Here is a 27,615-nt window from a genome sequence, read left to right on the forward strand (position 1 = left end):
TCATTGTCCACCATATTCAGAGAGTCCGGGTTTATCCCCTGCTTTTCCAGTCACAATCCATCTGGCCTTGGTGAGCTCCCAATAGATCAGCCCCACTGTCTCCGTGGGTGGACCAACCCCTCATGGTCCTGACTTCCTTCATCTTCTCCCTCCTTCTGTTCCTCATTGGGACTTTGGGAGCTCAGTCCAGTGTTCCAGTGTGGGTCTCTGTCTCTATCTCCATCCATCGCCAGACCCAATTCTGCAGTGTAGAAGCAATGTGTTTCATTATCCTTTCTCCAGTTGAAGGACATTTAGCTTGCTTCTTTTTCTAGGTATTGCAAAGAGAACAGCAACCAACATAGCTGCACAAATGTCTGTCAAGTGGCATGTCAAGTTCCTTGGGCATATGCCAAGGAGTGGGTGGTATAGCTGGGTCATATTAAAGATCTGCTTTTAGCTTTTTGAAAATTCTTCACAAGAATTTCTAAGCAAAGGGGAGAAAATATTGAGGGGGAGAGGAGAAAGAAACAAATATAGCTCTTGGAGCTTTACAAAGGTCATATAGAGAAATATGCTGTTTTATAAGTTCACTAAAATCTGCATAAATTGGGTTATGATATAAGGGGTGATAATGTTTCCAAAAATCCCAGGGTCAGGACTGGGATACCTTCCTTTGAGGTAGTGATGAGGGAAGTCCAAAAGTCTACACAAACAATAAGAGCTATTTCAATTTTTCTGGCTTCCTCATGGAATATAAACTTTAAAAAGACCTTATTGCTGAAGATACTCCATACTTTAGACAAAGTACTTGAATTTTTTTAGGCATAACTGACATGGAAGCCTCCTTCCTGAAGACATCTGAATCTGATAGGTAGCTCAGAATCTGAGAGTACTATGCAAGCTTCCAAGTGTTAAAAATGATGAATGAACTTACCTAGTCGTTAACTGAACCACAGCAATGATTGACCTGGAAAGATATCTCCAATGGTGCTCTGCAGGCCCCTTTATCTTCAGGATGACCAACAGCTGTCTAATTGGACTTGAGGCATACTAAATGATAATTCTTGTCTCTTACTGTAAAGACAACCCATTATCCATGGCTGGAGGGGTCAAAGACCCCAAAGAAAGAATTACAACTGCTATTTTCCTAAATTAATAATTTCTGAACACTTAACCCACTCATCAAAAATATTTATTTTTGTAATTAATTAATTTGATTTCAAAATTTAAGTCAAAAGATTTGCTACATTGGAGAAGAGGTTTTGCTTTAGTTTCTACAGTAAATGAGAGGCTATGAATTCATTCTTGGTTAAGAAAAATAAGATTTGATCAAAGAAGACATCTCAGTTTCATCAATTGAAATTAAGATATGGCTACCATTATTTGATTTTTTTGGTCTGAAAATGTTTAAGGTATGGTAAGAGGGTTCTACATTTGAATAAAATTATCCAAGTCAGCTTCATCTAAAAAAGTTAATTGACATATTTTTTACAACAACATCAGATTAGCCTGAACATAGTTCTCACATGCTCACTATTATGCAGGAACACTTGCATAGTTTTTTGTTACTAAATTTCCATTAAAATAAGTTACATATTGTTACTTTTGACTAGCTAATTATGCTAAATAATTGTTGTAAACTAATACATGTAATGATTTTAACTTTTTGTTGTACTCTTAGCAGTTTAAAGAAACCTATAGGGTCTACACCTATCAGTATGTCTCACACACATAGCAACATCCATGTTCTATGTTCAACTTGTTGATCCTTTGTACTCCCTGCACTAGCTCTTGCGAGCCCCTAATTATTATTATTATTATTGTTTTGGGTTTATAGATTTAACTTTTCTAGACTATGTGATATATATATATATATATTCTGGAATCAGTAATGTACCTGCATGCATGTGCTCACAGTGGTTGGGAGAGCATGCAGAAAACTTTCCCAAATTTAAGTCAGGCAAAACCTGAACATGGAGAGGGTAGTTGTACACACAGTCAAAAACCAAATCATGGATCAATTGTCTGGCAAAAAGTTTACGTCTGGGAAAGAAAATGTCAGATTTTATTGAGACTCTATGTGTGTATGTGTTTTGTGTGTGTGTGTGTGTGTGTGTGTGTGTGTGTGTGTGTTAGAATAATAAAGGGAAAGGGCCATAAATATGAGAGGAAGTAAGAGGTAGAGAAAAGTTGACTATTTGAGGCAGCAAAAATATATCCTGTAAAGCTTAAAGAATGCAAGTTTGTGTAGAGAAGGAAGGAAGTCAATCTGGGAAGATTTTAGCATGTAAATATGATCAAAACACTTTCTACAAAACTGAAAATTCTCAAAAAGCTAATGAAAATTTAAACTAAGAAAGAAAGACCATAAAGTATCATTCAAATCAACAATGGTAGTCACTTTTTAAAATATAATATTATGGTTAAATAAAATATAATACTATGAACAATCAAAAGCACTTAATGATCTGAGGATGCCTCATTAATGATAAAGAATAACAGATCAGTTAGGCACAAAAACATTGATCTGCCAACTATTAAAGAAAATTGTTGAAGCAGCCAATGAAGATCAAAATTTTATCTGAAAATACCAATAATTAACCATATATAGCAATAATAGGTTTAATTAATTTCCAGTCACAAACAAAGCAAAACATTGAAAAGACAATTTTAAAATCAAGAAATATATTCAGTTGGCTTACAAACTGACACAAAGCAAAAATAGTTTTTGTTAAGGAGGGTCAATAAAAATGTTTGCAGTAGTCTGAGGCAATTACAGAAAAGTACAAACAACTAACCTACAGAGTGGTGAAACCCAGTCCCAGTGGATGCACCTACAAAATAACTCTCACATCTAAGGTTCAGGGAACATTGTAGAAGCAGGTAGCTAAGAAACTGGAAAAATTAGAATACCAGGAAGTCTATGGTGAAACAATCTCTCCTAGAAATGACTGAAGCAAAAGACCTGAACAACATCAATATCAGTATACAGGTTAAGAAAGAATAGAGAAATATTTATGTTGTCTCGCTCCTAGACAAAAAAACTACAGACAACATATTACAATTGCATAAAGAAAAATTAATGTCTCCTAAGAATGAGCACATTTCACACTGAAAACAAACTCAGCATGTTGCATGTCTGTGTATGTCTGAGTGTGTGTGTGCTCGTACATTCATACAGATAGAGAGACAGACAGACAGACAGACAGACAGACAGACGACAGATAGAGAGATAGATATAGATATATAGCTATAGATAGATAAACAGGCAGATAGATGATGGATGGATGGATGGATGGATGGATGGATGGATGGATGGATGGATGGATGGATGGACGGACAAAGAGATAAATGATAGATGTAGGTGAAAAGACAGTAATAATCAAATAAACAGAGGCTATTGACTTGAAAGTAGGGAGTATTGTAGGGTTAAGCCAGCCCCTTAGGGGCGGGTTTGCCCCAGGCGAATGTTGACTGATAAATCGGACACGCGTGCGCGTGCCCTTTTTTCCCTGCTTCTTGTGCTACACGGGAACCTCGGTTCTGTAAGTTTATTTAATCATTTAAGCTGTATATATTCTTTAATATCTGTCTGCATTTATTTACGTCGCTACAGAGCATGAATTGGGAATGAGGGAGTGTAACTAAAGAAGAGTGACTAGAAGAGGCTAGACATGGAATTTTATTTCAATTAAAAGCTTTTAAAAGAGAAAGAAAAACCAGATAAAACAAAACAAAAAAAATTAGAAGCACCAATATATCCTGAGAAATAGAATGATAATCCAGACACACAGCTAAGTGAATAAAAGCACTGAAGAGCAACACAGGCAGGGTGAGCATTGCCTTGGCAAAGCATGAATATATCTGAATATTGTAGAACATTCTCTTGGGAGAAAGACTCACAAGGTCTAAGAGTTAGATGCTCTCTTACAACTTCCCACAAACGTTAACATTGTAAGTAAGAATTTTTATTCCAAACATAAAATTGTATAAAATACAATTTATAAAACCACAATTTATAAAACAAATGCATGTGAATAAAATTAGCCATACATTAGAAAGCTTTGTCCCATAAGTGACTTCCATCACAATGTTTTGATTGCCGATGTTTTGAGAAGTTGAGGTTGTAAGCACAAACTAAGTCAGTGGTTCTCACCTTTCCAGATGCTGTGACCCTTTAATACAGTTTCTCATGTTGTAGCAATCTCATGAATCATAAAATTACTTTTATTGCTACTTTGTAACTATAATTCTGCTACTGTTATGTAACATAATGCAATTATTTTTTGAGATAGAGGTTTATCAAAAGGATTACGTCCCACACGTTGAGAACCACTGAGAAACAACATCCCCCCTTGCTATTCAGAATATTGTTAATACAAAATTGTTTTTAACATAATATTTTATTTCAGCATAATAGAAAATAAAAATTTTGGGTGTCAAATTTACCTGTCAGTCTTTGATTCTGGGGAGTGACAAAAACCAAGAAAATTATTAAATATTTAATCCAAATTTCATTTTATAAACTTAATTTTCGGTAACTGTCTATCAAAAAGAGAAAATTCAAAACAGAGAACTCCACTTAATACGTGAAGGTGAAAGTAAAGACACACTGAATTCACATTTCAAAGTTCTATAGAGGAAACCTAACACTGATGAAACATTACATAAAAAGTTGGTAATTAATAAAGAATGTTACAAATGTAATTGAACCTCAGTCAGGGTGTGAAAACAACCTCCACCTCTGTAGTACACTGACTTAATTAAAAATATTATTTAAATGACACAAAATTATTAGAAAAATTAAAAATTTAAACCAGAATTTATTGACTAGCCAATGGCAGGAGGAAAAAGAAATAGCTATTATTGTTACATATTAAGATATTATTATATATTAAAGAGTCTCAGAGGACCTAATGGCCAATGTAATGTATGGACTTTCTTAAGACTAAATAGTACAGAGTCGTCCCATGTGCTTCAGATAAGTGGAGTGATTGAAGCAAGTGTTGAGTAGTGCATGGCTAATAATGAATTTGTTGTTATGCATGCTTGAAATTGTGCCCACAGAAGGTTTGGCTTTTGCTATAAAAACATAAAGTACATAGAAATTGCATGACAGAAATCAAAGTATGGCTTGAAAAATAAAAGCAAAGAAGGGCAAATAACCAATCTGAAAAGTGAGATAAACATTGGAAAATGCTGAGTCAGAGTGTTAAGTACGGATGAGGGTATTAAACTTCTGTGTGAAAGCACACAAAATCAATCATGAAGCAATCAATACTCAGGGTGTACCTGCCCCCTTTATAGAAGCAGACATTTGCCCTTTAATCTGGGTTATATCATTGAATGATTTTTCTTTGATGTGACTTTGTGTTTGCATTTTCAAATATGAGAAGTTATTTGTAATGGCAAAATGCAGGTAATTTGAAGGAAAATGTCATGAACCCGTGTGAAAAGCCAGCGCTAACTGGCACAGCTCTTACACCTGCCTTCCGTGTCACACCTTTGATTATGTTAGCTGAGATTCTCTTGACATCTTCCCATTAGCGGAGCTGTCAGAAACTTCACCTTTGCTATCATCTCCTCCCGGATTTTAACATGTCTGATTATCATCATTACTAATAATTACAATTTTTGTAGAACTTGATCATTCTAAGTCATAACAGTATTCATTCAGCAAACATTTACACTGTGTCTAATATTTGCCAGGCCCCATTTTAGGCACTGAGGCACAAGACATGAGAGGAAGATGTCTATGGTAGTAAGAGAGCTCAGAAGTTCAAGCTAATGCAGAGACAAGGAGACCTATCTCAAAGGTGTCTGTTCCAATGATAATTCTCCAATAAAGCATGGCATCTTCAGACCTTCAAGACAGCCAATTACCTTTTCCTGTGAGTGGCCAATATTCAACAGTGTGACTAAAGAGTGAAATTTTACTGTGTCTCCACTCAACACTTTTCCTCCACTTTATATTTTATAAACGAGACAGACTTTCAGGAAATTTATTTATTTTACTCTGGCTTGGGTGGCAAAACTGAGCACAAACATAGTGTCTTGGTTAATTCTCAAGCTTAGAGAACAAGGAAGGATAGAAAACACATACGACAATTAAATCCAATCAATATTCCTTTCTCCATAGTTAGTGGAGCACAAAGGAGAAAATTAGATCAAGACAAAAAAAATGTGGTAGAATTTTCATGATTTCCAAAGTCACTTAGTTCAAATTTTCTTCAAACAAGTTTGCCCTTAAATTTTGTGCTTAGTCCTGCGATACTGAATCGAGAAGAAGCTCTCTCTCTCTCTCTCTCTCTCTCTCTCTCTCTCTCTCTCTCTCTCTCTCTCTCTCTGTGTGTGTGTGTGTCCATTGACTGATACAGCTGCTGTACACATGAACACCCTCTGCTTCCATTAGTTAATATAAATAACAAATGGAAACCAGAAATCAAGAGCCATGTTGACAGCCTCGATGAAGCTCATGAAGTTTAGTATTTCTATATTACCTTCTGAGCATTCCGACACAATATCCCAGAATGTTGAACTTTAAACAGGAATTGACACATAAAGATTTATCCATCTACTGTGAACCCTCCCATCTCATGGTTCAGTCTACCTACCTGGGACGGATGGAAAACTGGAGGGCACTTAGCTAGACTTTTGTCATTCTGTGAAAGAAGGGCAGGTTGCAAACTAGAATCCTGCTTTTAGGTGTTTTTATTATTTGGTTATTTTTGAGTTTGGTTATTGTCAAGTTCTGAACATGAGTACTCTAAATTAGTGTCAAAACATTAACATGGTTTATCTTAAGGCAGCCTCTACAAGGCTCTTCCCTACTGAAAATCATAAGGAAAGATTTTCCCACTACTTTTTAATTGTGTAATTAGCAAACCAAATAATTAGTTCAACAAGAGTTTACTAACTGGCAAGTGTGGAGTAGCCTTTGAGAGGAGAACTGCAGTGTTGTGTAAGACACGGGGATCTTTATTCCTTGGAGATTCACTGTGGGAACAATTAAGTACACTGTTGATTTGTAACATACCGATTCCCAGTCTTCTCAGGAAGGTTTTAAATCATATAGATGCTATCACCTAGATTACAAAGCACTACTTGTTCTCCTTTGAAAGATCCTACAGGGATTTGTAAGATTAATAACATTTTCTCGGGGCTTTCAAAAGAGACCAAGGACTTAAGGTGCTTGCTGTTACACCTAAGCACCTGAATTTGATTCCCAGAAATGGCATGGTAGAAGCAATGAGGTCTCTCTCTCTCTCTCTCTCTCTCTCTCTCTCTCTCTCTCTCTCTCTCTCTCTCTCTGTCTCTCCCTCCCTCCCTCCCTTCATCCCTCCCTCCCTCTCTCTTGCCCCCAACCTCCACAAAATAAATAAACGAATTTTGATAATGAACCCACCAGCATATTTCTATTTTAGGAACTAAAATTTAAGTGTCTCTTTTGAAGAATAAGAGACTTAGCCAGTACCTTATGGTCTATAATCATCACTCTAACTATTGTCATCAATAATGTGTCTGTTTTCTGAATATCAGAATGTTTTGAAACAGAAAGTGAAAGAACAGCACACTGCAGCCTGCATGAGGCCAGCTTCCAGCGTACTGAAAGGGACAGACTTTACTCAAGTTTCTGCGCATTTCTCTATGAAGCAGGAAACTGTAGTAACTCTCCTTCGCTAGGTAGTTTTGATGCTCCAAATTAAAACCTGATAATGCCTTATGAAGTTTCACTTTCCAAACATGAAATTATATTTGACAGAAAAAAATCCAAGATTCAGCATTTTCTATAATTTCTGAAAACAACCTTTGATAATTTTTGAGAGAGCAGTGTTTAGATAAATTTCCCCCACTGGACTGTTCATGGAGGGGGTGTACCTTAAGATGACAACCCTTGGCATAACACTTATGGATAATTGCTAAAATATTGATTCTAAATGACTAGAAGTTTTATTAAAAGTACTCAAAATTATTGTGCTCTCATTTGTTTTAATCTGATAAATTTACATACAATATATAGACAATCATTGTGCTGGGATCCCTTTCAATTTAGACAAACAATCTCTAAAACCATTTTGATGAATAACTTTTCAGTTATTCTTTCAGTTTTAGTTATTGCTGTTGTTTATTATAAAGTATGAGATTTCCCACAATGATCTGTGCTCTCAGAAATATTTTCAACCAGGGGGTATTACTCTCCAGTTCATAAATAAATCTCTCATTTGGTTATGGGAAGGAAGGGCAAAGGGCAGTTGGATATGAAGTTCTGGGACACAAATATAAACAACACGTTCTAGAGTTCAATGACACTTTGGGGTGACTATTTTTCACAAAACTTATTGCATGCATTATGAGATCCAAATGAAGGAAAATTGTTTTCCCCAAACATAATGAAATAATGAGGAGAGGAGAATTCTAGCTGCTCCAGTTTTAGTGGTACTTCTCAATTATGTTTTAACAATCTACCTAGCTAATATATGTAAATAATAATTTTAGAATAGATGTCACATTTCAACTGTTTTTGTTTTGTACTACCTAGTTTTATGTGCAATTTTCCATAAGATTAGAACTCTTTATATATTTTCCATATGATTTGAGAAAAGTTAATTATAGGTATAATAAAAACTTAGATAAATAACAGAATGTTGTGTTGAATTGACAGATTATGTGTCCCCATAAGCTGAATATGACACAGTTTTACATTGTCATTTAACAGAGTTTTGGAGACAACGGCCTGAATGTTGAAAACTATCCAATTGCAAATGTGAAAATCCAGTGAGTGCAGCCGTCTTTACAGACTTACACATTCATCTTTAGGGTTAGAAAGAAAAGACTGAGGTTTTTTAAGAGAGCGAATTTTCAGATTGCTGATAACATTTTATTGCCACACGAGGGCGCACTCTCACCATAAATGTGACCAGAGTGAGCTGGCTTCAGCCAGAAAAGTTGTTCTGCTTTATCCTTTTACATTTTGGAGGACAGAAATGGTCTTGTCAGAATAAACACTTGTTGGTAGGAAAAAGGAAAGAGTCTAGATTTTGACATCAATGAATTGTTTTTTTCTATTTAGTTAAAGGAACAAGTCAGACACACATAAAGGTATCTTTATGTACGGCTCTACATAAATTGTTAGGTAAAGTACAAAATATAAATGATCTGCGGTGTGGTGGGAGAGGGAGTTGAGAATGTGTTCTGGGTAAAATAGCATCTCTCTGTGTCTTACCCTGGCCAATAGACTCTTACTGTGTGAAAGGCAAGCTTCGTAGCTGGTGCTCTGCCCCAATCTCAAAGGTCCGAAGTTTTGCTCCTCATTCTCAGGCTTTTGCACATGGAAAAGATCATGTTCTAATCTCAAGCCAAATAATGAGGAAGAACGGGTTGCAATTCCAGAGTTCTGAACATGAAGCAAAAGATGATGCCGCGAGATGTGTTTTGTATGGAATGCAGGGCTTTCTAGGATAACATGTATATCTGCAAAGTTCAAAACCGATATTTACATATGTGCATATGTACACATCTGGTATGCATATACATACATCTATCTACATATGAATGCATATATAGTCATTTATAATCATGTGTGCATAGAAAAATAACTCTATAGTTACTAATATAGTGATGTATATAGCATATGCTTATGAATGGAAAAGATAGAGGATGTTAGTGTCATGAGATACAACATGTCAGTTGGCCATCCGGACTTGGCTTCAGTATTTTCCAGTACGAGAAGTTTCCTAATGACTGACAGAGAGTAAGCAATTTTAAATAGTAATTGTATAGAATACTGAAAACAGGGCTTCAGATATTCAGCTTGCATTGGCAGTATTCCCCCATTACTGCTAGGATTTTTTCCCTGAATCTATTCATTATAAGTTTAATTTACTTTTATTAACACCTTAGCAGTGTAGGGCACATTAATTTTCTTTAACTTTCTCAATTTATTATTTCAGTCTAATTATGATCTCTAAATTGTTTTAATGCATTTTAATATTGTCTTCAGAATCTTCTTGATGGAATATTGTTTTCCAATTACCCTTTTCAAAGATATGACTGAAAATTGAAATTGTTTTGCTTGTACAAAAAAATTGGAAGATTTTGCACAATTTCCTCTGGAACACATTCCTCTGAGCCAGATCTTTTCCTTAGATTCTCTAGAATAATGAACATTTTAATTTAGACTTCTCTTTTGAGATTATAACATCAATACATTTCCCTTCCCTTTTCTTCTCCAAATCCTCCTATATACAAATCCCCATCTCCTTCAAATTTATTGTCCCTTTTCTCACGTTATTACATGCCTATATGTATATACATATATATTTCTAAAAATAACTGGTTTTGTCTGTATAAGGTTACTTGTATTTGTGTTTTCATGATGACTGTTAGGCACTGGACAGCTGTACATTTATTTATTTGTTTATATTATTTTACTTATTTATTTATATATTCTCCTTTTTTACCATCTTAGGCAATAAATAATGGATCCAGCATCTACTCGTTATATGTTTTACCACCTACCTTTATGATCTCTCTTTTCTCTACACTTTATTTTGGGAGAAACCTCCTCAAATTACCCTGGTAGGCCTTGTATTTTCTCATGGTAAACCTGCTACAACCTCTCAAGTAGCTGGCACTTCATGCTTGTGTCACTAGCCCTGGATATAGCCGTTTAAATTCTTAGGTTTCACTTGTTTCTATACAGGTACATTTATTCAGAAATGATTAGTGTGTGCTTCCTCTGTATCAACACAATGCCAAAGAGTTGTGGGTAGATCAATGAACAAGATATGCAGGAGTCATCTCTACGCCAGTAAAGAAGGGTTGCTATGTATGTGTACATGCCTAGCTCTCATAAGTTAGACAATAACACAAGCCACGGAGAAAAATTAGGTACAGAGGCAGGGTAAGATTGCAGTGTTGGTTGGGGGGGGCGGTCCCTGGAGGTCCCAGCAGGCAGGTAAATGATCCATGTGAGGTAAAGAATGAAACTCGCTTCAAGTCAGCACCTCTTTAGCAGATGCTAGGTCAAAATGTCCAGAGTCTGACCAAGTGGCTTATTTTTCTTGCATATTTAAACACAGTAGAAACTTGGACATGTCATCACAACAAAGCTTCAGGGACAGAAACTCCCTTGTGACTTTTGCCGTAAGAATGGGATCTTATTCACAGGGAAACAGTGTTCAGGATACAGGTCTAAGAAGGAAAGATTTGGAATAAACAGAAATTCATAAACATAAATGCATGGGCAGCTCATTTATGGCAGCGCTCCAGTTGTTTCTATGTTGGCAGTCCTAGATGCTTGTGCTACTGTCATGCCAAAGGTGTCACAATCTTCCTTTATGCTCTCTAAATACAAAACACATCAAAGGTCTCTTGCTGCAAAACAGTCACATGAATTGTATCAAATTAAAGACAAATTCAACAGGAAAACAAGCTGCAATGATACAGTCTGTGAGTTTATTTGAATAAAGAATTTGGGTTCTAATCAAATTAGTCTACTACCTATCAGGGACCTCTGAGTGCCAGGCTCAGTGTTCTCTCAGGGTCCAGAAGAATACTTACATGTTGCAAGGAGGAAGCCGCTTATTCACCTGGCCACCCTGCTAGCTTAGCCCTGAAATAACCACACAGAAACTGTATTAACTAAAACACTGCTTGGCCCATTAGCTCTAACTTATTGGCTAACTCTTACATCTCAGTTTAACCCATTTCTATTAATCTGTGTATCACCACGTGGCAACGACCAGGAAAGACTTGGCACATCTGTCTCTGGCGGCTCCATGGTCCAGCTTTCCTGCTCTGCTTTTCTTCCTCCCGGCATTCAGTTCTGTCTTCCCCACCTACCTAAGTTCTGCCTTATCACCTAGGCCAAGGCAGTTTCTTTCTTCATTAACCAACGAAAGCAAACCATGGACAGAAGGACATCCTCCACCACTTACAGAAAACATGAGACTTACATCTGAGGGTGAAAAGAATTCTCCACTACCTTCTTGTCTTCATCAGTTTCTTTATTCCTCTCTTGCTGTTCCCCTCTTATTCTATAAAGTTTTCTCTTTATAGATATATGCCAAAAAAGGCAATTCTCTGAGCTTGGATATCCCTTTATCTTTGAAGGTCCCAAATGTGATCTATACAAAAAACTCCTTTCCTGAATGCATGTTCTGCCAAATGGAAGATAGTTGCAGGGAGGTGGCTTCTAATGTATCTTAGGGAATGAAGCAAGATTAGGCTGTGGGAACCAAGGTTATCGACTGAAGGACTGAACTTCCCACTGGAAGCTCCACAGAGTGTAGAGGATGACCCCATATACCAGTACAAGGGGAAAAAGTCATTTCTACTTATCCACACTCTGCTGAATCTTGCACCAGGGGAGAATGCTTATGGCTTCACAACAGATCTACTGTGAGACTCAGTCTATATGCAAAAGTTGGTAGACTCAGGGCCTTGAGAACTGGGTTTGCCTTCATCAGAAATCATTCATTCTGGTGGGTCAGCCCTCTGCCTTATCAGCTGAAATCTCCCTGCATGATTCCTGTGGACCACAGCAACTACTCAGGTTTTGAACTGTGCCTGGGAACCCAACTAGTGACAATAACTCAACGTGAATGTCACAGGAAATTGTCAATCGCAAAAGATTTATGACTGTACAATGACAAAAATTAACTCAAATTATAACATATAACAAATCCTAGGTATTTCAGCTTCCTTGTCCATGCTGCATAGCAGAGCTTCACTGCAGAATGGGTCCTGCCTATGAAACATGTACACTTTGCTCTATGTATGCATGCTGTCGTGCCGCACACTGCCAGAGAACATGGCCTGAAATACCTCGGCTCAGATTGGATTACAATGTGCCATGAACTGCTGTGTTGATATTGCACATACCAAGTTTGCTACTCTAAAAAAGCATAATGGGTTACTTGTGAAAAAACAAGATTATTTTATTCCTCACCATGTATCAAATTAGTTTATATTTGGTTTGTAATGTCAGAATGTTTGATTTTTTTAATTGCTTTGTAAAGTTTCTAAATTCAGTTTCATTTGAAAATTTGTTAAGTGGATTTTACTTTGGGTACAGAATTTCCAGTGATTTCTGAAATGACCGTAAACATATTTCTGATTCTTCATAGTATGTACTCTTACAAAGCAGCATTTTCCAAGCCGATGACCATAAATTAATACTAAATTCCAAACAACTTTAAGGATGCTGTATAAAATACTCAGCTAAGATTCTAATCATTAATGTAAAGTTAAACAAGCACATTTATACAGTATGTGATTTCAATAAATGATTAAATTAAGTGTATTCTAATGAATTGTTAGAAATACATTTCTCTGTGGTGTAGTATCAGTAAGTGTTCAAGTTATATATTCTTTTTTTATTTACGTGTATATCAAGGATCATGTAAAAAATTGTCAGGATAAAAGAGATTATAATGGGAAAACTTTCAGAAACCCTGATCTAGTGTATGTTAAAAGTTGATATACCCTGGAAGTTTGAATAATCTGCCCCAAAACTGAACTGTTGAAAAATCAGAGACAAATGGAGCATTGTGCACTCTTCCCAGCTTCTTGATTACAGTCATACTAAGGTTTCTCATATTTTCTTCAAGATAATCACACTTGATACAACTCAGAAAAAAAAAAAATCAAGACTACTACCACTACCACCTCGCTACCAGAACAACCAAAACAAAAAGCATTTGTGAGAGAAAAAGAATGACATCAGAGACAGCACCTTTAGAAGCACCATAAAACCATGGCTCATGCATAGTCTTGGGAAATATGGAAAATGAGCTCAGAATTTAAAACAATTGCAAAAATTGAAGGAATAACCAATTATAACAATATAGATTTATGTTATTGTCTTAGGGTTTTTATTGCTGCAATAAAACACTGTGACCAAAATAAACTTGGGTAGTAGAAGGTTTATTCTAGTTTATATTTCCAGGTAACAGTTCACAACTGAAGAATATTGGGCAGGAACTCAAGTTGGGCAGGAATCTGGAAACAGGAACTCAAACAGAGGTGGTGAAAGATTATTGCCCTCAGACTTGCTCCCCAAGTCTCCCTCAGTTTTTCTCCTTAGAACACCCAGGACCACAAACACAGTGGGGAGACCTGTCCACAGTGACCTTGGGCCTCTCGCATCAATCATCAATCAAGAAAATGCATACCCAGGGATCAATCTTTGGGAGTATTTTCTAGATTGAGTTTACCTTTTCAAAAATGTCTGTAGCTTGTGCCAAGTTGTAGAGTCCATGGGTCTACCCCTGCTTCTGTGGTTCATTTTGAGGACAGTTTCTGGCCAGCCAGCATTTCCTGTTTGTTGCTATGCTCTCTCTGCCCTGCCTGGTGATCAGCTATTGGGCATTGTTGACTCCACCTTGGGCATGGTAATTTCCCACCTGCCTGGGGGGATATTTCATTGTGCAGCAGCTAGGTATTTAAGGTTTTTCCTAAGTTTGAATAAACAGCATTTGGCTGATCTTTCGAATGACCCAGGTCTCTGGTATGTTCTTTAAATCTCCAAGCCCTTGCCCGGCTCACATAAGGTTCAGTGGCACTTGAACTGTACTGAGAGTAATGCAGGTGCAGGCATTACATCAAGTTAATAAATAATTACTACAAGATAATTGTTACAAATTAAGATACATTTTATAGTAAGAGAACAAAACTTTTTGCTTAATATTCATTTGTTAAGCATCTGTTTAAATTTGTCTTTGAGGGACTATTGGATGAGAACAAACTAAAGTATCAGTCAGAAAAATTTTTATTTTTATTTTTATTTTTTTTTTGGTTTTTCGAGACAGGGTTTCTCTGTGGCTTTGGAGCCTGTCCTGGAACTAGCTCTGTAGACCAGGCTGGTCTCGAACTCACAGAGATCCACCTGCCTCTGCCTCCCGAGTGCTGGGATTAAAGGCATGCGCCACCATCGCCCGGCTCAGAAAAATTTTAAATGACACTTTTACATACAGAACAACTCCTCTTCCAGTCTATCTAAAAGTTTAAAATTTGAAAAGGCACAATGTTAAGCAGTGAGAAACTATTTGGGAGAAAAGTTCTTCTTGATCTACCTTAATCTCAATGTTTTAGGTGTCTCAATGGCATATTTTTGCTAGGATTTGAGAACACAAAAATAAAAAAAACACTCCATTTATATTCAAAATATAAAATTTTGAACATCGTCTGAAATCCTTATTATTGGGAGCAGAATTATTTTGCCTTCAATGTATAAATATACCAGGGCTTCTTTTTGAATTTGTAATTTAATTTGCTATGGGTGTGAATGAGAGAGTAAGCAGACACAGATGGAAAAGAGAGAACAGCTGTTTGGAGTAACTAGTCCCCCTCCGTCATGAATTAAGGGGGTTGAACCCACACAATCATGCCATTGTGGCAAACACTTTTCACCTGCCGGGCAAACTCATTTTCCCTACATCAGGCTTCTTAAACTTTTTCCACTTACAAATCTTTTTCATCTGAGCAGTTCTTACACGATCCTGAATATGTCGGTGTACAAAATAGATATATAAAGCAAACATTTACCCAATGTTTTCTCAAGGTTATTCAAGATTATTGAAAAAACATTTTATGGATTTTATAGTCTTCAAATTGAATTTTGAAAAACGATCCACTTCTACTGCTATGGAATTATGAGATTGTTCTCATAGAAATATTTTCTAAGATCTAGACTAAAATTAGCTCACATTTATCATTGATAGATTCTTGTAAATCTTTTCATTACTGTCCTGTTGGTTTATTTTTGTAATTCATTTCTACTGATTCCTTTATCATTTTAGAAATAAGTAACAGTAATCTAAGCACACATAAATCGATGGAAATATCATTAAGTTAATTATTATAACTTAACTTCATGTTTTATATTTATAGTCTATCTGTCAAAAATTGCTGCATGTTGGCTATAATAGCATACAATGATAACATCCACAAATATAGCTTACCAAATGCAAATTTCTGAAAAGCTAGGTTCCAAAGACAAAACCCAAAAAAGCTAATGAGTTAAGATGACATGGATGCACAAAAATGGTAGTTGTAAATATATGAAATGAATAAAATATTATTTAATAACAAAAGCTTTATATTCCATAGCTATAATGTAACAGAATTCTGAACCACCAGAAAATTTTGACTAGCTAATGAAGCTTATTCAAGTATCTAAAAATGAACTTTGAACCGTCGATTTCTGGCCAGGATCTGTGTTACCTGCTGACAACCCTCAGACATTTCATGCTTCACAAATCCCCTTCTTCCAGTCAGATCCTTCCCATCCTGTGCCAGTACCTAGCTGGGTGAGTTGGCCTGATTCTCCTTCCCATAACCTCTGCAACACTCAGCTTTCACAGGGGGCCCACATTCAGCATCTCCCCTCCAAACACATTTGTCATGCACAGATCAACTCCCAAATTTCAGACTGGCTTTTCTAGCTTGCTGTGTTCATATTAGACACGGAGCTAGTCAAGAACTCCACAAGGGCAGCTCTCATCACAAAAATACAATCAATACGAAAGATCAAGGCACTACTCTCTGTGTCCCCTGTAAAATATACCATTCAAATAGGAATGTTCTCCAAGGAGAATCATCTTGTTGAACCCATTGACACAGAATTTTAAAAAAATAATCATAAAATTCACAGTGAACTCCAGAAACATAAAGATGATAGGAGGAAACAGTTCAATGAACTTGAAGGGAATAAAGCCCGAGTGATGTCCAAAAAACTCACACAACATAAGGCTGATGGAAATGACTAAGACGGGCCAGGAGCTGAACACCAGATTCAATACAGAAAAACACTAAAAAGAACTCAATCTGAAATGAAGATGGGGATGCAAATCTCAACAACTGAGTTATAAAATTCAAAGGAAGTCTTTCAAAGTAGAATTATATTAGAACTCAAAGAAAACCTAAAGGAGCTAGATAAAACAACTAACAAACAATTTTAAAAATCACACAAGGAAGAAATATTCAGGAAATGTATGGCACCATCAAATGTCACACCCTTCAAGTTTAAGCAATAGATGATGGAGAAGAAACAGAGGTCAAGGGAGTAGAGCTTCAGCAAAATCATAGAAGAACACTTCCCCGATGAAGAAAAGACATAGCCATAGAGATACATGAAGCACGCAGAATACCAAGTAAGCATGACTGGAAAACAAACTCCCCATGGTATATTGTAGGTAAAACATTAAGAATACAGAACAAATAAAGAGCATGGAAAGCTGCAGCAAACAAACAGAAAATCAAAACACATGCCACCTATAAAGAAAAACCCAGAATAAAAACAGCAAGTTTCTCAGTGTGAACTTTAAAATCCAGAAGAGCCTGGAACAATATATTCGAAGTTCTACTGTAACAAAATTGCCAACCTAGATTACTATATCCGGCAAAACTATCTGACATAGTACAAGAAGAATTAGTAGCTCTCTGTGATATAAACAATCTAAAAATTAAATACAAGAAAAAGTATATCAGACGAAAGAGAGAAATAAACATACACAAGGGACTATGAAAGAAAACAAATAAAACTGTAAATAACAGAAACACAGATACCACTGACATCAAACACATATTAAAACCCAGCAATAAAACAATGACTTTAATCATACACACATTTCAACAATAATATTAAATATTACTACCCACAATTCTTCAATAAAAAGATAGATGGATGAATGGATCAAGAGAAAATCTGTCTATTTGCTTTTTATGGGAAACTCATCTCAACTTGAAAGTGAGGAACCACCTTAGGGTAAAAGGATGGACAAAAGCAATCTAGTCATATGTCTCAGAAAGCAAACAGATGTTACTGTCTATTGTGGGAAGGAGACTGCTCGTTCATTTCCAGGTTGCTTACACCCAAATATTCACACAGAAACTATATTAATTACAACACTGTTTGGCCAATAACTTAGGTGTATTCCTATCTAGCTTTTATATCTTAAATTAACCCATTTCTACTAATCTGATGAGGCTGTGGCCTACTGGTAAGTTTTCCTTTGGCAGCTACATGGCATCTCCTTGACTCCACCTACTCCCACTATATCTCTGTTTGGATTTCCCATCTGGCTATATTCTGCCCTGCCGTAGGTCAAAGCAGCTTCTCTATTAACCAATGGTAATAAAACATACTCACAGCATACTGAGGGGAATCCCACAGCATCCTATAGTGGCATTTTATTTATATATTTTTTTCCTCTTTTCTGTTTTAATAAAAAGGAACCTTAAACTTTTATGAAAATACAAAACTCAGAATAGCAGAAATAATTCTGGAAAACAACAAAAAATCTTTTAAAGGTAACACCATACTACAAAACTTAAATTAATTGCAGTATTTAAAACAGGTTGGAATTGCCATAAAACAGACTCCTTGGCAAAAGAATCAAGTTGGTGAGCCACATATAAACCCAAGTTCCCATAGTCCTAACTTTTGACAATGAAGTCAGCATTACACATTACAGAAAAGATAGCATCATCAACCAAAAGATGCAGGTGCAATTTGAATAGCTGTGTAGATGAATGAAATACATCCTTATCTCTCTCCTCTTGTGCAGAACATTACTACAAATGAGTCAGGAAATTCATTCATATCCTACTCTAGGAATATCTGTTTTTCCATGACCACTGGTGCTCACTGACAATTGCCAGCAAATGGAAACACACTAGATGTCCATCAATTGATGAATGAAGATTGAACATACTGTACATTTGCACAGAAGACAGAAGAGTATTATTCATCAGTTAAGACAAATGCAATTTTCTTATTTACTCTTAATCTCAAATTAGTTTTACACAAAAGAATTTGTTCAAATAAACTGGCTACTATGAAAAATTGTAAAGCTATATAATACAGTGATTTATGCTTAAAAGTGCTACCTAGTCATACATATTTTATATATAGTCCCTTATGCTAATAATGAACCTGCTAATGTTTCTTAATAATATACAATGCATGTCTACAAATTACCTATATTTTCTGAAAGTTGTTACAGTTTATAAGTAGAAACTTCCTTTTGATAGCATATATATGAAAAGCACAGTATTTTCATTACTAAAAAAATTGTAATTATTCCTTATCTGTTGCCACTAGTACAGAGTTAAACATCATTTCTTAGTATAAAGGAACATGGGCATTAGCACTCTTACTATCCAGTGAGGATTCAAAAGACCTATAACTCAAGAAGCTTCAGGTGGTTCTCATTAAGTCAAATCAAATGTGCTGGATATCATTGAGTTGTTGGTTAGAAAAAATTGAAAATTTATTACTGTAATAATAAAATCAGGGTGTTATTTAATACTGAATCAGATAGCCCATGTGTATTTTTAGGTTTAGTCTTCATACAGATTTTAAATGAAGTTTAGTTAAAACATTATGAGTGCTTTGTTTACTCCATGTATATTTTATATTGGTGGTATATGGACATTTACCCTGGATACTGCATCCCCTGGACTCTATTTTATTCTTTTAAATACTTCAAAAATATTGAAAGAGAGCACCTTTCCACCAGCTCACTGCACAGTCTGCTGCCCTAGAGGCCAAACCTCTAAGGCTCTTATTGAGTTTTTCCTTTGCATTGGCTAGCTAATAAAACTGGATATTATTGGGCTTCTCGGATACTCACAGCACTAAAATATAGATTCGTAATGTTTTAATAATGCTGTAGTTCAAAGGAGTTGGTAGGACAAAATTAAAATCATCCTACTATATGATCTAATATCCAGTAGATATAATGATTTTTAATGTAAAAGAATTAACAAATTTATACTTCTTTTTCGGCAAAGTACAGTATAATGTATAATTTATGTGAGGCAATAATTAATTTTACCGCAGCTATCATGCCTGAAAAACAGATGTCATTAATCACACATTTTTAATTCCATTAAACTTGTGTCTAAATCAATCTCTTCTTAAAAACTTTGGTATCTTGAATGTCATAGAAAAGTCAAGCGACAGATTGCTCTATTTCGTTTAATCTAAGAAGCTTCATGTGAAGATGTTGGGAGAGTATTGGTTGATGTACAAATTCTTATTTATAAGCACTCTGTAGAGTCATGTAACTTTTATGGGGTACACAAAGCTTCAAAGATAAGCTAATTTAAGAATCTTTATCAGGATATACTCCATGCGTGCCTAAAGTAACCATGGCGACAAGCTCCCAAGCCTTAACAACCTCAAAGAAGGGTGTTTATTTAGCTGATTTGACAACTAGCATGCATTCACTGATTTTTATTGGTTGTGCTCTTGGTGTCAGGTAGTATATCTTTGTCTAATTTCATATGGTTATCCAATTGATATTTCATCATCTAATGATGCTCATTGTTGCAAGACCTATATGCATGCTTCTCTTTGTTCACGTTCTAAGATCAAATCTAACCTGTTTTGCTCATTTACATTTAATCAAATTCATCTGTTTTTCTCATTGCCAGTTTATGTTTTGCACTAGTCATTACCTCTACTCATCCTTGAAATGCAAACTCTTAGTTGATTAAAGCAACAATTATAGTCATAATTTATTGTTTATATCATATTGGGCACTATATTTATTTTTCCATATTTCATCTTTAATTTTTACAATTAATAACCAAAACAATGGTAGCCTTACTGCATCACTGATTGAAAAATCCTGGCTCTGATGACTATTAGTGCTATGAGCTTGGGCATACTGAAGGATATCTCTGCCTTATTTCTGCAGACTTACACTGAGATGTGTGTATATAGTAGGGCTGTGTAATAGTTAAATGAGTTGATAAACGTAAAGCAAAGGGTTTCTGGCACATAGTTATAGCTGGAATGTATCGATGAGAAGCATACCAGGTAATTTGCCAAAATCCTCTCATCAAAAAGAGTATGAGATTCAAATGTTGAAATTTTGAGTCCTAATCCTGTGACTATTATACTTTTTTAGACAAGTCTTCCATTATTAATGGGAACGTGGTTACAGATCTCTTTCACACAGCTTGCTTTATTTGACCTTTGCAACTCCTTAAGTTAATATCAGCCAAATGTATTACACTTGTTTGAATGTGAAGAAACTGAGGCTTGGAAAGATTATGCATCTTAAATCTGTTATCACCGAAATAAAGAAGTATAAATGCAAGTTAGGATTTAACATTTCTGATTCTATTAAAATACTACTTTAGAACTTTTGTGACACAAGAAAAATTAGTGTCAAAATTACTCAGTATTACACTAGCTTTGTTTCACTTCCTTGTCTTTTTTTTTTTTTGGTTTTTCGAGACAGGGTTATTTCCTTGTCTTTTTAACCGGGATGATATATCATGAAATAATTATAGTAAATAATGGTATACCGTCAGAGAAAATTAATTGTAGGTATTAAGCATGTAACTGAAACCAAAAATTTTTGTTAGCATCTGATTGATACAGTGCCGCATCTCCCTTACCTTTTATAATTCATAGCACAAATCACTTAGGATCTATTTTCCCGAGTGACATAAGGGAGGAATAAAATTTATGTGTCATGTGTAGCCATTCCTCAGCTCTTGCCATCCATCCTCATTCTGCAGTGATGGCTCATTCTGATCATCTTCACGTATTCACATGTGTTTTGTTATCGTCTCACAACAGCCTTGCCTTTAAATTTTCCTTCTACATTAGGCAAAAAAAAGTGCTTTCTGACATAATATATGAGTTTATGTTTCCTAGAATTTTATCTAAGCAAAGACATCCTAGTATAGATTCTTCTAACGTTAGTTTCTTTCTCTCAGTATGATTATTTTGTGACTTGTCAATGTAATAAAAGCATTACTAGCCATTCTTGTTTATTCTCGAGTGATGTGACACTGTAGATTGCATCAGAGCATTTTTTGTGGTGCTGGAGATCAACCCCAAAGTTGCTAGCACACTAGGCAAATGTATCACCATTGAACTACATTCGAAACTCTTAAACTTTTTAGCAAAATTCTCTAGGAATAACTGCTTTTATGGAGATTATTGTTTCCTTCTCCAATCCTAGAAACTGGTACACTACCACCATTCTAAGAAACATCAAAACTTCTTTAGGGTTTAATTTGAGCAGCCTTAGTATACTTCATTAAAATTTAAAGTCCCTCAATTCCTATAGAAGTAAAATGTGTTTATCAGGTTGATAACTCTGAATCACTTAAAAGACAATCCTCTGGGCTAGTTCATGGCAATTTCTCAATCACATATAATAATGTAGGAAGAGTCTTCCTAAATGGGTGGCAACATCTCATGGGCTGGAAACAGACTGAATGAAATGCATAAAACGAACAGAGTATCAGCATTTCCCCCTCCTTGCTGTGGATGGAATGTAATGAGGGGCTTTAAGTTCCTTTCGTCTTACCTACCAACTAACCCTTGAGCTCTTGATTAAATCTGTCCTTCCTTAGTTAGCAATTATAGTTTGTGAACTGAATTACAATCCTCACAGTCAAACTGGGCTCCAATTATATGAAGGCAAATGTTTTCACCTTTTCGAATACTGATTTATGTTCATGACCTTACTTTGTTTTACTTTGGGATGTGTTTCTGTTGTTTTGGTGTAAATTTCTAAAATTCCAAAAAATGTTATTTACCCATTTTTATCACTCATATTTTACTGTGCCAAAAAATAAAATAAAAAAAAGTTTTTTAATATTCAATCCACAATTCTTATCACTCATAGTTAACTAGAGAAAAAAATAATAAAAATTTCCTCTTGAAGGATCACCAAGCAAAAAGAAATATGACTTATGAGGACAGGTTATCTAATGGTAAAAATTATATATGTGTGTGTGTGTGTGTGTGTGTGTGTGTGTGTGTGTATGCGTGTGTGCGCATGTGTGTGTGTGTGTATGTGTGTACAGTGTGTCTGGCTTTGGATTTGGACAATGGCTGTCCTCCAAATCCAAGTTTGTTGTTACAAGGAAAATTCAGAGTTTCTGTCTCTTGTCAGAAGCCATCTGGGTATAGAACAGAAAAAGGAAAGTTTTTAGGAAAAAAATTTATTTTTCTCAATACCTATTTTGTCTATATCATATTTTTCATTGAATATATGTCTATATGAATAATCTCTAAGTTTTCCACAATGAAAGGTAGATTTTCCTGCAGTAATCTTTGAAGTTTTCAGGAAAAAAATAGGGCCTTACAACAATGACTCCACCTCATTGATATGATGTCATGATGCTGGTAGCACTACTTTAAGACCAGTTTTGGGTACCAGATGCTCAAGATGATTACAACTTGGTTAGCTGAAATGCTGCACCTTTTTACAATGTTCTAGCCAGAACTCCAAATACGAACCTTAAAAAAGCCCCCATTAACTATTCAGAAACTATTTACAATTATACTAGATGGTACAATCGTATAATCTCAACTATCATCTTACTTTTACAGGATCCCACAGAAAGAGCATTGCCTCCATGACAGCTGAAGTAATTCTAGAAAATGATGTCTCTCTCTCCCCCCAAAAAATTGTCCTCAGGGTTAAGGACATTATTTAGGGATTGGTTATTACTGGTATAGTGTTGGGGGTTGGGGTGGAAATTATGAAGGCTTGGAAATCACTTTGGAAAAAAAAAGGAAAAATTGAATGGGATAATAGGTAGATTAGTGTGAGTTTACTCAGCCAATGGCCTTTGAGAGGATGGACCAGGTTTAGGTGTGGCTTTAGGGTATCAAAAGACTGTGGTCCCACCAACTTGTCCCTTCTTCCCACACTCCACGCCTTGATGTTGGACCCCTGTTCCTGCAATGTGAATTTTCCCTTTTAATAAAGAAAAGCATTAGAATACACTATTCAGAGTTAGCTCGGGATTATTGAACATGTGTTCCTCCTATTCAATGCACACTCAACATCACCTGGGTTGTATAAGTAAGCAGGCTGAGCAAGTCGTAGAGATCTAGCCATTAAGCTGTGTTCCTCCATGGCCTCTGTCTCTTTTCCTGTCCTGAGTTCTTGCTCTGGCTTTCTATAACAGACTGTAACTTCTTTTTCTCCCTCCTTTATAAAACATAGTTTCTTTTCTCATACAATGTAATCTATTTAAATAAAGTTTCTCCCAATTTCTTACCACACATCTGGATCCACTTCCTTTCTGCCTCTCATTGAAAAACAACAAGTTTCTAAGAGATATCAACAAAACATAAAAAATAAAATGGAATAAGATAAAACAGAACTCGTCATATTGAAATTGGACAAGTCAAACCAACTGAAAAATAAAAGAGCATCAAGAGCAAGCACAAGAATCAGAGACCCACTTCTTCATACATACTTGTGTCTCACAAAGGAACTAAATTGAGAAGCTATAATACATATGCAAGGGACCTGGTGCAGACCACTATATACCCGAGACTAACGCTCCAGTCTCTGTGAGTTCCTAGGAGCTTTGCTCTGTTGTTTTAGAGGGGTTTGTTACCCTAGTCCTCTCCCTCCCTTCTGCCTCCCCTAATCTTCTTCCCCACTTCCACAGCGTGCCCTGTCTCAGGATATGGATTTGATGGAGATATCTAGTTTAGAGTGGTAAGTTCCAAGGTCTCTCCCTCTCTCTCTGCCTAATGTGGGGAGGTGGCTCTCTTATTTGTTCCCACCTGCTGCAAGGGGAATCTTTGCTGATGATGGCTGAATAGGCAACAAGATATTCACATAGCAGAATATTATTAGGTATTATTTCATTGTTATTTTCCACAGCACAACATTTCCATACTGTCCCTCAATTACCCTTCAGTTCTAGCTGTCTGTCTTCTCTTTCCCTTCTTTAGCTCCATCTCCCCTTCTCCTCCCACCTGGTCCTTCTGCGCTTGTGTCCTTCCATTCCAGCCAAAAAGAAAATCTTTTCTATTTCTCTCTCCCAGGGAGATCAATGTGATCCTGCTAGTCCCTTCTTCTTTGTCTATCCTCTCTTGGTCTTTGGATTCTAGCTTGGTTATCATTTATTAAACAGCTAATAACAATATATAAGTGAATACATGCAATATTTCTTTTGGGGTTTCTGGACTATTTCATTCAGCATGATTTTCTTCTAGTTCCACCCATTTGCCTACGAATTCCATGATGCATTCTTTAACAGTTGAGTAATAATCTGTTATGTAAATGTACCACATTTTCTTTATCCATTCTTCTGTTGAGGGACAACTAGGTTGTTTCCGATTTCTGGCTATTATGAATAGAGCAGCAATGAAATGGCTGTGTGTCCTTGTGGTAAGACATAGGTGGATTTTTTTTATTTTTGGTTGGGACCATCAGCTTCTCAGTAATGATGCAGAGATTTATTATTAATTATAAAAGGTTGGCCAATGGTTTGGGCTTGTCTCACTAGCTCTTATAACTTAAGTTAACCAATTATATTCATCTACATATTTTCATGTGGCTCTTGACTTTACCTATCCACCTGTGTGTCTTGCTCCTTCTTTATCTGGTGACCATGCACTTTTTATTCTTCAGTGTTCTTTGTGCCTAAAAATCCTTCCTAACTGGGCTGTTCAGCTTTTTATTAAGCCATTCAGAATGACAACTTCACATTGTAGAAAAGGTTATTCCACGAAAGGATGAAATATCCTTTCAATATATGCCCAAGATTGGTATAGTTAGATCTGAGGTAGATGGATTCCCAACATTCTAAGAAACTGAAATGCTGATTTCCACAGTGGCTGCACAAGATTGCACTTCCATCAAGATTGCATGAGTCTTCCCCTTGTTCCGTATCCTTACTAGCCTGAGCTATCACTTGTATAATTGATCATAGCCATTCTTACAGGTGCAATCTCAAAATAATTTTGATTTGCCTTTCCCTGTTGGCTAAAAATTTTGAGCATTTTAGTGTTTCTTAACAGCTTGCATTTACGCTTGAGAATTCTCTGTTTAGATCTATAACCAAATTTTTAACTAGTTTATTTATTTGGTTTTTTTGTGTCAAGTTGCTTGAGTTCCTTATATATTTTATTCTTTGATATTTGAATAAAATGATCTGTGAACATCTGGTAGGTTCATTAGTTTTATAACTTCAGTTAGTTCTAATATTTCTGTTTAATTTATATCTAGGTTACTTGTCTGTTGATGAAAGTGGAATATTGAAGTCTTCAGCTATCAGTGAGGGTCAATATGTTATTCAAGCTGTAGTACAGTTTCTTTAATAAATTTTGGTGCCCTTGTGTTTAGGGAATAGATATGAAGAAATGAAACATCATCTTGGAACATTTTTTTCCACTAATGAGATGTAGTGTCTTTCACTATCCTCTGATTAATTTTGGTTTGAAGTCTATTTTGTTAGATATTAATGTGGCCACACCAGCTTGATTCTTAGGTCCATTTGCCTAGAATCTCTTTACCTAAACCTTTACACTATAATAGTATCTATCTTTAATGCTTTGATGTTTTATAGCTTCAGCAAAAGGATGGGTCCTTTGTTTGCATACATTCTGTTAGTTTGTGTCTTTTTATTGGGAATTGAGGTGACTGATATTGAGAGATATCAATTACTAATGACTGTTGATACCTATCATTTTGTTGTTTGTGCTAGTGGTGATGGTGTGCACATGTCTGTGTGAGTGAGTTTCCCTTCTGTTGATTTTGTTGAGCTAGGATTATTTATTCTTTATGTTTTCACAGTTGTACTTAACTTCTTTAGGTTGGGATTTTACTTCTTGTAACCTCTGTAGGGCTGTATTTATAAGTAAATATTGATTTGGTTTTTTATATCATGGAATATCTTATTTTCTCTATGTATGGTAGTTGAAAGTTTTAGTGGGTATTCTTTTTGAAAGTCTTGGCTGGCATTTTTGGTCTCTTAGTGTCTGAAGCACATCTGCTCAGGACTTTCTGGCTTTTCTCATATCTATTGAGAGGTCAGCTATAATTCTAATAGGTGTGCTTTTAGACATTACTTGGTATTTCTCCTTTTTACCTTTAACATACTTTATTTGTTCTGTACTTTTAATGTTTTGGTGATTATAAATCAAGAGTATTCACTTTTCTTGTCCTCTTTATTGGCTGTTCTGTATACTTATTGTGCCTTTATGGGCTTTTTATTTTTTATGTTAGGAAAATTTTCTTCTATGATTATGTTGAATATATTTGCTGGACCTTCAATCAGGGTTAATTTTCCTTCCTGTATTCTTATTATTCTTACATTTGGTCTTTTCATAGAGGCCCCAACATTTTGTATCAAAAGAATTTTAAATTTAGCATTTTCTTTGACTGATGGGTCCATTTTTTTTCTGCCATATATTTGATGCCTGATGTTCTTTCTTCCATCTCTTGTATTTTTCATGGTGAAGCTTAGCTATGTGTTGTGGGGTCAGAATGTGAGATCTGAACTCTCAGAAACAGTGCTGTTCTGAGACAAAAAGTTTATTGTGTCCAGGTCATCTTGCTCTACTCCAGAGTAAGAGAAGAAAGCAGCCCTCAGCTGCAGCAAGAGGAATCTTATATAGGTCTTTCATGAACTTTGCAAGCAAAAAAAAACCTATTATAAAATAGAACCTTGATAGTTAGCATTAAGGACAAATTCATTGTCAAGTGATATTGACATCATTGTGTTTGACCAGTTTCCGAAAGCCTTATTTTCAAGGTCAAGTTGACCTGTTCTGAAATTATCTTTATGATCTATGATTTTTTTTCTTTTTCTTTCTTTTTTTTTCTTTTTTTTTTTTTTTTT

The sequence above is a fragment of the Microtus ochrogaster genome, chromosome 4 (assembly GCF_000317375.1).
Source record: "Microtus ochrogaster isolate Prairie Vole_2 chromosome 4, MicOch1.0, whole genome shotgun sequence".
Taxonomy (NCBI): domain Eukaryota; kingdom Metazoa; phylum Chordata; class Mammalia; order Rodentia; family Cricetidae; genus Microtus; species Microtus ochrogaster.